This window comes from Macaca nemestrina, chromosome 9, assembly GCF_043159975.1.
Source record: "Macaca nemestrina isolate mMacNem1 chromosome 9, mMacNem.hap1, whole genome shotgun sequence".
Taxonomy (NCBI): domain Eukaryota; kingdom Metazoa; phylum Chordata; class Mammalia; order Primates; family Cercopithecidae; genus Macaca; species Macaca nemestrina.
Window position 1 is genome coordinate 115,617,788 of NC_092133.1, and position 12,629 is coordinate 115,630,416.

General features: G+C 44.3%; 1 pseudogene; it reads right to left on the reverse strand.

Annotated features, from left to right (window-relative positions):
* Window positions 1-10,042: 10,042 nt before the first annotated feature.
* On the reverse strand, window positions 10,043-10,927 carry LOC105479978 (small ribosomal subunit protein uS2-like; annotated as a pseudogene).
* Between the last annotated feature and the right edge of the window lie 1,702 nt (window positions 10,928-12,629).

Genomic DNA, 12,629 nt, shown 5'->3' on the forward strand with positions numbered 1-12,629 from the left:
ACATATGTCTGATGATGATTGCCAGAAACAGGTGTAAAGAATTCAGCTGTGGGAAATCCAGAGAATTCAGAAAGCAGCTATGGGAATTCAGAGAACAAAGAGATTATTTCTGTCTCTAGTTATCAGAGACATCTGGATGAGGCATTGTTTGAGCTAAGCCTTGAGGCAAGGGTAGAATTTTAACAGGCAGAGGGATGGAGTGGGTTAACTCATATTATGCAAGATACAGAAATTCACAAGATATTTTATCTAGGCTGGGTGCAGTGGCTTGCGCCTGTAATCCCAGCACTTTGGGAGGCCGAAGCAGGAAGACTGCTTGAAGCCAAGAGTTCAAGACCAGCCTTGGCAACATAGAGAGACCTCATCCCTTAAAAAAAAGATATTTTATCTTGTAAAATATAAGAAAAATACATGTATATGGCTGGCATGGTGACTCATGCCTGTAATCTCAGTACTTCGGGAGGCCAAGGCTGACGGATGACTTGAGGTCAGGAGTTCAAGACCAGCCTGGCCAACATGGTGAAACCCTGTCTCTACTAAAGAAAAAAAAATTACCAGGGCGTGATGCTGCGTACCAGTATACCTGTAGTCCCAGCTACTTGGGAGGCTGAGCCAAGAGAATCGCTTGAACCCAGAAGGTGGATGTTGCAGTGAGCCGAGATTGCACCACTGCACTCCAGCCTAGGCGACAGAGTGAGCCTCTGTCTCAAAAAAAAAAAAAAAAAAAAAAAAAATTAGTCGAGCATGGGAGTGCACGCCTGTAATCTCAGCTACTCGGGAGGCCGAGGCAGGAGAATTGCGTAAACCCGAGTGGCGGAGGTTGCAGTAAGCCGAGATCGCGCCACTGCACTCCAGCCTGGGTGACAGAGCAAGACTCCGTGTTAGGAAAAGAAAAAAGGAAAAAGAAAAAGACATGTATATGAACCATCCAAGGATCTTGTTAAAATGCAGGTTCTGATGCGGTAGATTTTGGGCATGCCGTTTCTAACAAGCTCCCATGTGATGCTGATAGGACTGGTCAGGCATTTCAGGTGGGTGGAACAACAGGAACAAAGGCAGAGGTGGGAAAGCATCAGAGGAGCTGCCATGCGGACAGAAACAAGAACAGTGCAGTCAACCAGAGCGTGGTCTCTAGATGGGAAGCCGTGGGAATGAACTGCCATGGCAGATCAGATCCAAACTGCAGAATGTTTTGAATGTCAAGTTTCAAAATGTGGACTTTATACCACAAACAATAGGGAAGCACAGAAAACCATTGAGCAGGGGAATGACATGATCAGAATGTGTGTTAGTGACATTAATCTGGCCATGGTATGCAGAAGCCAGGGAGACCAGTGTGGAAGCTAACTCTAACAGTCCAAGTGGAAGGTATTAAGGGCTTAAGTTAGAGAGATGCCTGCAAAGTTGGAAACGAAAAAAAATATTTTTTTACGTAGCAAATGGATGCTCAAAACTGTAAATCGGATAAATAAACAAATCAGTGAATAAAGTAAAAGGCTTAGCAAAGAAAGAATGAACAGGACATAATGGTCAACAGGTGGCTTTACTTTTTTTTTTTTGAGACAGAGTTTTGTTCTTGTTGCCCAGGCTGGAGTGCAATGGCATGATCTTGCCTCACTGCAACCTCTGCCTCCCAGGTTCAAGCGATTCTCCTGCCTCAGCCTCCCGAGTAGCTGGGATTATAGGCATGCGCCACAACGCCTGGCTAAATTTTGTATTTTTAGTAGAGATGGGGTTTCTCCATGTTGGTCAGGCTGGTCTCAAACTCCTGACAAGGTGATCCGCTTGCCTTGGCCTCCCAAAGTGCTGGGATTACAGGCATGAGCCACTGTGCCTGGCTGACTTTACTTTTTATGTATGGGAGAATGATGACACCATTAACAGAAAACTGAGAAAGAGCTGCTTATTTTTTGGCAAAACATAATGGCAATACTTACTGAATACTCACTGTGTGCTATTTATAGTTTTGAGTGCTTTTAATACCTTGTCTCATTTATTTATTTATTTCATTATTATTATTTTTTAAGACAGAGTTTTGCTCTTGTTGTCCAGGCTGGAGTGCAATGGCACGATCTCTCCTCACTGCAGCCTTTGCTTCCCGGGTTCAAGCGATTCTTCTGTCTCAGCCTCCCAAGTAGCTGGGACTGCAGGCGTACACCACCACACCTGGCTAATTTGTTTGTATTTTTAGTAGAGATGGGGTTTTGCCATGTTGGCCAGGCTGGTCTTGAACTCCTGACCCCAGGTGATCTGCCCACTTTGGCCTCCCAAAGTGCTGGGATTACAGGCGTGAGCCACCGGCCCCTTGTCTCATTTAATCTTTATCAGAATCCTGTGAGAAGGTACCATTTATTTGCTCCATCTTAAGAGAAGAAACAGAAAAACAGACTGGGCAAAGTCACACAGCTAGTAAGGGCTGGCGCCAACACTGGAAGCAGCGAGTGTAGGTCCAGAATGCAACTCCTAATTGTTGACCTAAGTCTCATAATGTATTAGATACATTTTGGGGTAGTTCCCTCACCCATTCTTCTGGGCCAGGGGCCCTCTGGATCCCATGCCCCTGGCCATAGCTAAGTATCTAGGGGAGGAGACTTGTCAGGATAGGCCACCTACTGGCTGGCCTGACACCTAAAATCTGGTGCCCTGGTGGGAAAAGTGAATTGGGCCAATCCATTTCCGCTTCTGAAAACCTGGAATGCAGAAACACTGATTTTGGAAGATAAGGGAAGAGAAAAGAAGCCTTTGCCCCTGCCCTGACCAAGACCTTTTTTTTTTTTTTTCTTTTGTGCTCCTGTGATTAGTGGCTTTTCACTAAGTCCTACTTTTCCCAAAATACCTTAGTCTCTGTTCTTTGTACCCAAATGATCCTGATTTCAGCTCAGTCATTTATTGCCGTATAAGAATTTTTCCAGATTCTGTGCTGGACGCAGTGGCTCACACCTGTAATCTCAGCACCTTGGGTGGCCAAGGAAGGAGAATCACTTGAGGCCAGAAGTTCAAAACCAGCCTGGACAACATAGCAAGACCTCATCTCTTAAATAAATAAATAAATAAATAGCCAGGTATAGTGACGTGCCTGTGGTTTCAGCTACTCAGAAGGCCGAGGCGGAGGGATCACTTGAGCTCTCCAGGAATTCAAAGCTGCAGTGAGCCATGATTGTGCCACTGCACTCCAGCCTGGGTGACAGAGTGAGGCCCTGTCTCTTAAAAAATTTTTATCCAGATTCATTGAAAGATGAATAAAATACTTAGGTATTGCTAGGTAAACACTAACGCTCCAGTTTCTCCTCTTGCTGCTAAAAAATATGTAGACATTTGTGAAGTAATGTGCATTTACAGCATTCACAAGTGAAAGCTTGGAAGTCAAACTTCAGCCTACACTAGCAAGAGAGAATGTTTGGGTGAAAAATGTATTTCTGGCAAAGACTGCCCACCGTCGTCCATCTGCAGGTTCTTCTTTCTTTCAAAAAAGCCGTTTTCCCTGCTGTAACAGGATTAAGGGCAGAGATATGGGTGAAAGTCTTGCACTGAGAGCTGCAGGCAACTCAATGTGAGACACACACATGCCTTCCCAAACAACAGGCTTTTTTTTTTTTTTTTTTTTTTTGAAACAAGGTCTCACTTTGTCACCCAGGTTGGAGTACAGTGGCAAGATCATGGCTCCCTGCCCCCTTAAACTTCTGAGCTCAAGTGATCTTCCCGCCTTAGCCTCCCAAGAAGCTGGGACTACGAGCATGCACCATCATACCTAGATTTAAAAAAAGTTGTTTTTTTTTTTTTGTAGAGATGGGGTCTTGCTATGTTGCCCAGGCTAGTCTGGAACTCCTGAGCTCAAGTGATCGATCCTCCCTCCTTGGCCTTGCAAAATACTGGGATTATAGGTGTGAGCGACCACACCAGGGCAAACAACAGGCAGTTTTCACTCTATTCTGGAAGAGACACCTCTTCAACTTTTGTGCCATTAAGAGTGAAGACAGCTAAAGCCAAAGAAGAATGCTGGATGGAAGGGTGATGTGGCTGCAACACCGATCACCCCATTGATGGCCAGGGTTGATTCTGCCCATCTGGGTAGCATCCTATCCGTGTCACTGCTGCACACGCTTCCTTCCTTAAACAGCCCACTGGCAGAGCAGGCTGGCCTTCCCAGACAGAGGAGCACATTTCTTCATTCCGTGGTGCATAAGTGTCTGTGCCCCTTGCTAGAACGTTCTAGTAAACTCTAGAGGCAACTGTGTGGAATAGCGTGGGTAAGGAAAGCTTCCAAGATTCCAGAGAGAACCAAAGGAGATGCAGGAGCAGCCTGCCTATCAAAAAGATAATTTATGTTCACTCACTACTTAAAACTTGAGCTCTGAGAAATTGGCAAGAGAGAGATTAAAGTTGTCTGTAATTAGCTGTTACTACTTTCCACATAGTGTTTATTGAGACTGGAAAATCCTTTGGCCCTGTGGCCTCCTGGAAAACCCCAATTCAGTTTTCAAGCTTAACTCCAATGTAATTTCCTTCAGAGAACCTTCTCTGACCTTCTTAGGCACTTGTTTTTCTTCCCTGGAGCTCCCACTCAGCCTGGCACGTGGTTTAGTAGAACAATTTTCATGCTTCCATGATGACTGAACATAGGGATATGTTTTTGGATCCCTCAAGATCTGGCACTGTGTTTTACTTTTGTGCCCAGTGCTTGGGAAAGGAGGGAGGAGAGATGACTTAAATTGTAGATCATAGCTCACTCGACTGCAAAGGTCTCTGTCCAAACCTGAGGATGAGAACTGTGAATCAGAGTAAGCAGGCAGTAGAGCAATGGGTGTGTTCTCTGCTGTAGGAAGAAAGCTGCAAACCAGAACAGATGCTCCCCCACTTACGATGGGGCTACATCCCAATAAACCCATTGTTAAGTGGACAATATCTCCAGTCGAAAATGCATTGAATAGAACTAACCTACTGAAATCATAGCTTAGCCTACCTTAAACATGCGCAGAGCGCTTAAGTTTGTCTGCAGTTGGACAAAATCATCTAACGTAAAGCTGATTTTATATAAAAGTGTTAAATATCTTGTGTAATTTACTGAATGCCGTACAGAAAATGAACAATAGAATGGCTGTAGGAGTACTTGAAGTACTGTTACTACTGAATTCATATTACTTTTGCACTATCATAAAGTCAAAAAATAATTAGTTGAAAAATTATAAGTAAGGACTGTCTGCATTTGGTGCCAAAAGAGTAGAAGGTGGCGAAAATAGAAATAGTACTTACCGAAATTCATGTTCTCTTCTTTCTGGGCACAGAGCCATACCACATTTCCCAGCCTACCTGGCAATGAGGTATGGCCTTGGGACTGATGACTGGATATGGTGGAAGTTCCACGAGGATCTCACCTGGGGAACCTCCAGGCATTTCCCTCTTCTGCTGGCTGGATGCCAGCGTCTAGAGAGACCAAAATCAGAGCTGCTCCCCATCACCTTCCCCACCCAACAAGGAACACAAATTTGAACTCTTAAGCAAGTAAGAAATAACCTTGTGCTGAGTTGGGGGTCAATGGTTACACCAGCTGGCAATCCCTAGCTCATGCAGAGCGTTCGGCTGTTTTTCACCTGGGGCAGTGGTAGCCCAGACTCATCTCTTACCTGAAGCATTCTTGGGGTTCTTCAAATTATAATGAGAGAGAAGACCCTTGAAGAGGAGAAAAAAATTACTCAACTGGCGAGATGAGGTTTCAGAAAACCTTGATTCGACTATTAAGAGATATTTCATGGCCAGGCACAATGGCTCACGCCTGTAATCCCAGCATTTTGGGGGACCGAGGTGGATAGATCACTCGAGGTCAGGAGTTCGAGACCAGCCTGGCCAACATAGTGAAACCCCGTGTCTACTAAAATACAAAAATTAGCTGTGCATAGTGGTGCGCACCTGTTATCCCAGCTACTTGGGAGACCGAGGCAGGAGAATCGCTTGAACCCAGGAGGCGGAGGTTGCAGTGAGCCAAGATTGTGCCACTGCCTTCCAGCCTGGGTGACAGAGCGAGAGACTCTGTCTCAAAAATACAAAACAAAACAAAAAGCCAAAAAACAAGGGATATTTGACTTCCATCTTGTACTTGAAGCTGGTGAAATGGGATGTAGCTCAGTTAACATGAGCCTTATGGTTAATATTAAACATTTCACTTCTTCATTTCCTCCATTGATTATTTTAATATTAGAGAAGGTTACTTAATAACATAAGAAAATATTCAAAACAAACTGTTAAGCGAAAAAGGCTACTAAAAAATAGTAGATTCAGCATAATCCCACTTTTAAAAAGCAAGCCAAGAACCTAAAAATATATTTACATACACATTGACCTAGGAAGGTGACATCAAACTATTAAGTGGTCATTTGTAAGTAGTAATAATAAGTGCGATTTTTTAATTTGTCTTTATTCTATTCAATGCTTTTCAGCCTCTTCCCAATAGACAGACTCTTCCCAACAGACTTAGAGATTAACAACACCAAAAGCAATAGAAGTTTTTAAAAAATTATTATTATTTTATTTTTGAGATGGAGTCTCGCTCTGTCACCCAGGCTGGAGTGCAGTGGTGCGATCTCTGCTCACTGCAAGCTCCGCCTCCTTGGTTCATGCTATTCTCCCTCCTCAGCCTCCCAAGTAGCTGGGACTACAGGCGCACACCACCACGCCCACTAAGTTTTTTGTATTTTTTAGTAGAGATGGGATTTCACTGTGTTAGCCAGGATGGTCTCGATCTCCTGACCTCGTGATCCACCTGCCTTGGCTTCCCAAAGTGCTAGGATTACAGGCGTGAGCCACCGCGCCCAGCCTAGAAGTTATTTTTAAGGAAAATATAGAGAAAAATGTTGTCTTGCAATTAAAAAAAAAAAAAAAAAAAAGATCCAGTTTCTTCATTCACTATTACTGGGAGTTCTCAGTCAAACTCATATCCCAGGCAGAGACTTGGGGATCCACTAGTACTTCAATAATCCTAAAGAGGCAAGCAACAATCCTTGTTTCTGTTGAATGAGCAATCTTGTTTCTTTCTTTCTTTTTTTTTTTTGAGACAGAGTCTCGCTCTGTCGCCCAGGCTGGAGTGCAGTGGAATGATCTAGGCTCACTGCAAGCTCCGCCTCCCAGGTTCAGGCCACTCTCCTGCTTCAGCTTCCCGAGTGGCTGGGAATACAGGCGCCCGCCACCATGCCCAGCTAATTTTTTGTATTTTTAGTAGAGACTGAGTTTCACTGTGGTCTCGATCTCCTGAGATCATGATCTGCCCGCCTTGGCCTCCCAAAGTGCTGGCATTACAGGCGTGAGCCACTGAGCCCGGCTGCAATCTTGTTTCTTTTGCTTCTGTTGAATTATGCTGGGTGTTTAATCTAGAACTTGAAAAATAGGAAGATCAGGCCAGGCATAGTGGCTTATACCTGTAATCCCAGCACTTTGGGAGGCTGAGGTGGGGTGGGAGGATCATTTGAACTCAGGAGTTGGAGACCAGCCTGGGCAACATAGTGAGACCTCATCTCTACAAAAAGTAAAAATAAATAAAAATTGACTGCCTGTGGTAGCACGTGCCTGTGGTTCCAGCTACTTGGTAGGCTGAGGTGGGAGGATCACTTGAGCCTGGGAGGTCGAGGCTGCAGTGAGCCGAGATCGTGCCACTGCACTCCAGCCTTGATGACAGAGTGAAACTTTGTCTCAAAAAAAACAAAACAAAACAAAACAAAAAAAAAACAAGCAAGCAAGCAAGAAAAGTAGGGTAGGAGCCTGGCATGCTGGCTCACACCTGTAATCCCAACACTTTGGAAGGCCTAGGAGTTCACTGGAGCTTAGGAGCTCAAGGCCAGCCTGGGCGACGTGGTGAAACCCCGTCTCTACCAAAAATACGAAAAAATAGCTGAGCGTGGTGGTACACACCAGCAGTCCCAACTACTTGGTAGGCCGAATTGGGAGAATTGCTTGAGCCCTGGAGTTGGAGGTTGCAGTGAGCTGAGATTGTGCCACTGTGCTCCAGCCTGGATGACAGAGTGAGACCCCATCTCAAGGAAAAAAAAAAAAAAAAAAAAAAAGATAAGAGAAAGTAGGAAGATCTCACAGAGAGTTTTGCATTGTTAAAGTCTCTTAAAGACTTTATTGCTTTCCAATAAGCATGTCTCTACACTCTTATTAAGTTTGGGAAATATATCAGGTTTTTTTTTGGTCTAAACTCAGGCAAATCTAGCCATGGGAGTATTCCAGTGCTGTTAGCATCAGAACAGTTCTTCTGCTTTGATTTACTTGTTTATTTATTTAAGAGACAGAGTCTTGCTCTGTCACCCAGGCTGGACTGCAGTGGCACAATCATAGCTAGCTCACTGCAGCCTCCAACTTCTGGGCTCAAGTGATCCTCCCACTTCAGCCTCCAGAGTAGATGGGACTATAGACATGTGCTACCATGCCCAGCTAATTTTTTTTTTTTTAGTTTTTTTTTTTTTTTTAAGAAACAGAGTCTCACTATGTTGCCCAGTCTCGTCTCTCCTGGGCTCAAGCGATCCTCCTGCTTTGGCGTCCTAAAGTGCTGAGATTACCTGCATGAACCACCACATTCAGTCTTTCTTCTGCTTTTATTATCACATCCTAGCCAAGAGTGTGATGAGTCTTCATTCCATGAGAGGAACAGAATTCCACCAGCAGGTTAAAAATACTTCACATTCTAAGGAAATGGAAAGCTGACCAAAGCGAGGGTTTCAGGAAGATCAGGCACCACTCAGGCAACTGAGATTTCAGCACCCCTCCCGCCTCTTCTTTTGGCTATCTCTGGTCATCCTGTAACATAAATGTTCTTTTTACCGGAACAGAATAAATGTAGTCTTTATGTTAGGGAAATTCTCACGTTTGGAAAACTTCACAGCTTATTGTTTGAACCCTAAACACAAATCAAGGAAAAGGCAATGGAAGTAGAGTAACATTTGTATACCAGACTTCACTGCTATCTAAATTCTAAGCATTTACTATGAAAAGATCTGGATGGAGATGATATAGACCTGAGAAATATAAATACATGTTTGGAGGAAGTGTGGATTATTGGAAAGGATATAGACTTTGGAGCTTAACAGACACAGGGTCAAGCTCCAGCTCTGTCACTTACAAGTGGCACGACCTGAAGCTAGTTTTTAACTTCTTCAAATCTGTGCTTTCAGTGGGAATATGAGGATTATGGCACCTATCTTGCAAGTGTTGTTGGGAGAATTAAGGAATAAAAGGTATGAAAAGCACTACACACAGTGCCTGGTACACAGTAGATGCCCATTCATCGTGTTGACGTGGGCGCTAAGACAAAAGAAAACCAGATTGGAGTGAAAATGGGAAAATGTTGAGTGAAAAAAAATCTTTTTTTTTTTTTTTTTTTTTTTTTGAGATCGAGTCTCATTCTGTTGCCCAGGCCGGAGTACAAGGTACGATCTCTGCTCACTGCAACCTCTGCCTTTTGGGTTCAAGCAATTCTCCTGCCTCAGCCTCCCGAGTAGCTGGGATTACAGGCATGTGCCACCACGCCTGGCTAATTTCTGCATTTTTAGTAGAGATGGGGTTTCGCCATGTTGCCCAGGCTGGTCTTGAACTCCTGAGCCCAAGCAATCCACCCACCTCAGCCTCCCAAGGTGCTGGGATTAGAGTGCCTGACTGGAAAAAAATTTTTTTTAAATTAGCTGTACGTAGTGGCACATGCCTGTAGTCCCAGCTATTTGGGAAGCTGAGGCAGGAGAATCACTTGAGCCAAGGAGTTTGAGGCTGCAATGGGATGTGATAGTGCTACTGCACCCCAGCCTGGGCAATGGAATGAAACCCTGTCTGTATAAAAATTTTAAAAAGTCTTTATAGAAGGTACTTATGCTTGTAATGAGTTAAAAATACATATTCTTGCATGGTAAAAAGTGAACATGCTTCTCTTTACTTCATCTCTATCAATCTCTCTCCCCTGGGGAAACCACTTCTTCTGTTTTATTTTTTTTCTTTTTTTTAGGAACTGATGTTTATTTTCTATCAACCTTGTTTCCATGTTGCTTAAGAGCCGGCACAAGACAACTTAAGACCATTCCGTGGTTGCTCCTACCCATTCAGTGGCCTGAGTCGTGAGAGCTGCAGACCAGACTTCCGTGGCAGGCTGAGCACTCCAGTCTTCAGTAGGTAACTGCTGAATAGGCACAGAGGGCACCTGCACGCCGTCAGACCAGTCTGAAACCTCAGGCTGAGTAGCAGTCAACTCAGGAGCTGGAGCAGTCTGTTCACCCTGAAATTCCTCCTTGGTCACAGGCTTTTCAGCAGCAGCCTGCTCTTCTTTTTCAATCTCTTCAGGATCCCTGTAGAAGTAGAGATCAGGCATGACCTCCCACGGGTGTTCGTGGGAAATGGTACCACGCATGTGCAGAACTTCCCAGGGCAGCATCCACATCAAACCCACTGAGTGAGCGTCATGTTGTTGCATGGAATGGCAATGTTCACACAGCTCTGAGGAGAATCTGTGTGACACAGAGCAATGGTGGGAAGGTTAACATAAGATGCCTCTGTGAGAGGCTATTGGTCAACTCTGGGGTCAGTAACCACAGGAAGCCGTGGCTCCCGGAAGGCTCCCTGGATCTGGTTAGTAAGAGTTCCGGAAGTGAAGTGGCCAGCAATTGCTGTGGCTCCAGTGGCGGCAGCAAATTTCAGCAGGGCCCTCTGGCCAGTATTTCTGGAGGACATGACACTGACGTCAGCGGGGTTTTCAACCGCAACAATGGCATGAGCTGCAGCAGAAGCTTCTCCCTGGTCCTCTTCAGGTTTATGAGGTAGATGCCGTCACTTTTCCTTCTGTAGATGTACTGTTCCATTTGGAAGTCAAGACTGGTGCCACCTAAGTGGGTTTCTGCTGCAGAACTTAAGAACATCCTCTTCCTTCATTTGCAGGACATCAAGGGCTCCGGACATTGAGAAATTTTCCCTTTAAGTTATGATGGGAATCCAGAACAACGCTGTATGGACCCCTCTGTGAGGAGCATGGAAACCGGAAATCCCCCCCACCGCCTTTTTTTTTTTTTAAAGTCTCACCTTGTTGCCCAGGCTGGAGTGGAGTGATGGATCTCGGCTCACTGCAACTTCCACGTCCCGGGTTCAAGCGATTCTCCTGCCTTGACCTCCCGAGTAGCTGGGGTTACAGGTACCCGACATCACGCCTGGCTAATTTTTGTATTTTTAGTAGAGACGGAGTCTCACCATGTTGGGCAGGCTGGTCTCGAACCCCTGACGTCAAGTGATCCACCCGCCTTGGCCTCCCAAAGTGTGGGGATTATAGACGTGAGCCATCACTCCCAGCCAGAAACCACTTCTAATAATGTAACAGGTTATATATTGACACATAGACACTTTTTAAGAGATTATACTATCTCTCTACATTTTTTTCTTTTTATTGAGATGGAGTCTTACTCTGATGCCCTGGCTGGAGTGCAGTGACATGATTTCAGCTCACTGCAACCTCTGCTTCCCTGGTTCAAGCAACTCTTGGGTCTTAGCCTCCAGAGTAGCTGGGATTACAGGCGCGTGCCACCATGCCCAGCTAATTTTTCTATTTTTAGTAGAGATGGGGTTTCACTATGCTGGCTAGGCTGGTCTCCAGCTCCTGACCTTAAGTGATCTGCCCACCTCAGCCTCCCAAAGTGCTGGGATTACAGGCATGAGTCACTATACCCAGCCTATCTACACGTATTTTTAAAACTGCTTCTTAAATCTTAACATTATACTATGGGCATCTTTTCACATAGTAAATGCAAATTTTCCTCATGTTTACAACAGTGCAGTAAGAGGCGCAGTAGAACCTAGGAATTAAGAGCATGGACTACTTGGGTTGGATACTAACTTGTGCACCTTAGGTTGTGTGTGAACTTGGACAAATGACTTCCCCTCTCTCAGTCTTAATTTCTCTATCTATAAAATGTATTCTGATAAAATGCTTGTAGTAACATATGAAAAATGCTCAACATCAGTAATCCTCAAAGAAACGCAAGTTAAAATCACAGTGAGATATCATTTTATACCAGTCAGATTGGCTAGTATTAAAAAGTAAGAAGATAACAGATGTTGAGGATATAAAGAAAAAGGAATGCTTATACACTGTTGGTGGGAATGTAAATTAGTATGACTTTCATGGAAAACAGTATGGAGATTTCTCAAAGAACTAAAATTAGAACTATCATTTGATCCAGCAATCCCACTACTGGGTATCTACCCAAAGGAAAAGAAATCATTATATCAAAAAGATACCTGCATTTGTTTGTTTATCACAGCACTATTCAAAATAGCAAAGATATGGAATTGACCTAAGTATCCACTAGTGGCTGATAGGATAAAGAAAATGTGGTGTATATATACAACGGAATACTATTCAGTCATAAAAAAAGAATAAAATGTTTTTTGCAGCAACATGGATGGAACCGGAGGCCATTATCTTAAGGGAAACAACTCAGAAAGTCAAATACCGCATGTTCTCACTTATAAGTGGGAGCTGAGTCATGTGTACACATCGACCTAGAGTGTGCAATGGTAAACATGGGGGACTGGGAAAAGTGGGAGGGTGGAGGAGGGTGGGTGATGAGAAGTTACTTGAGTCCAATCCACACTCTTTAGGTGATGGATGCACT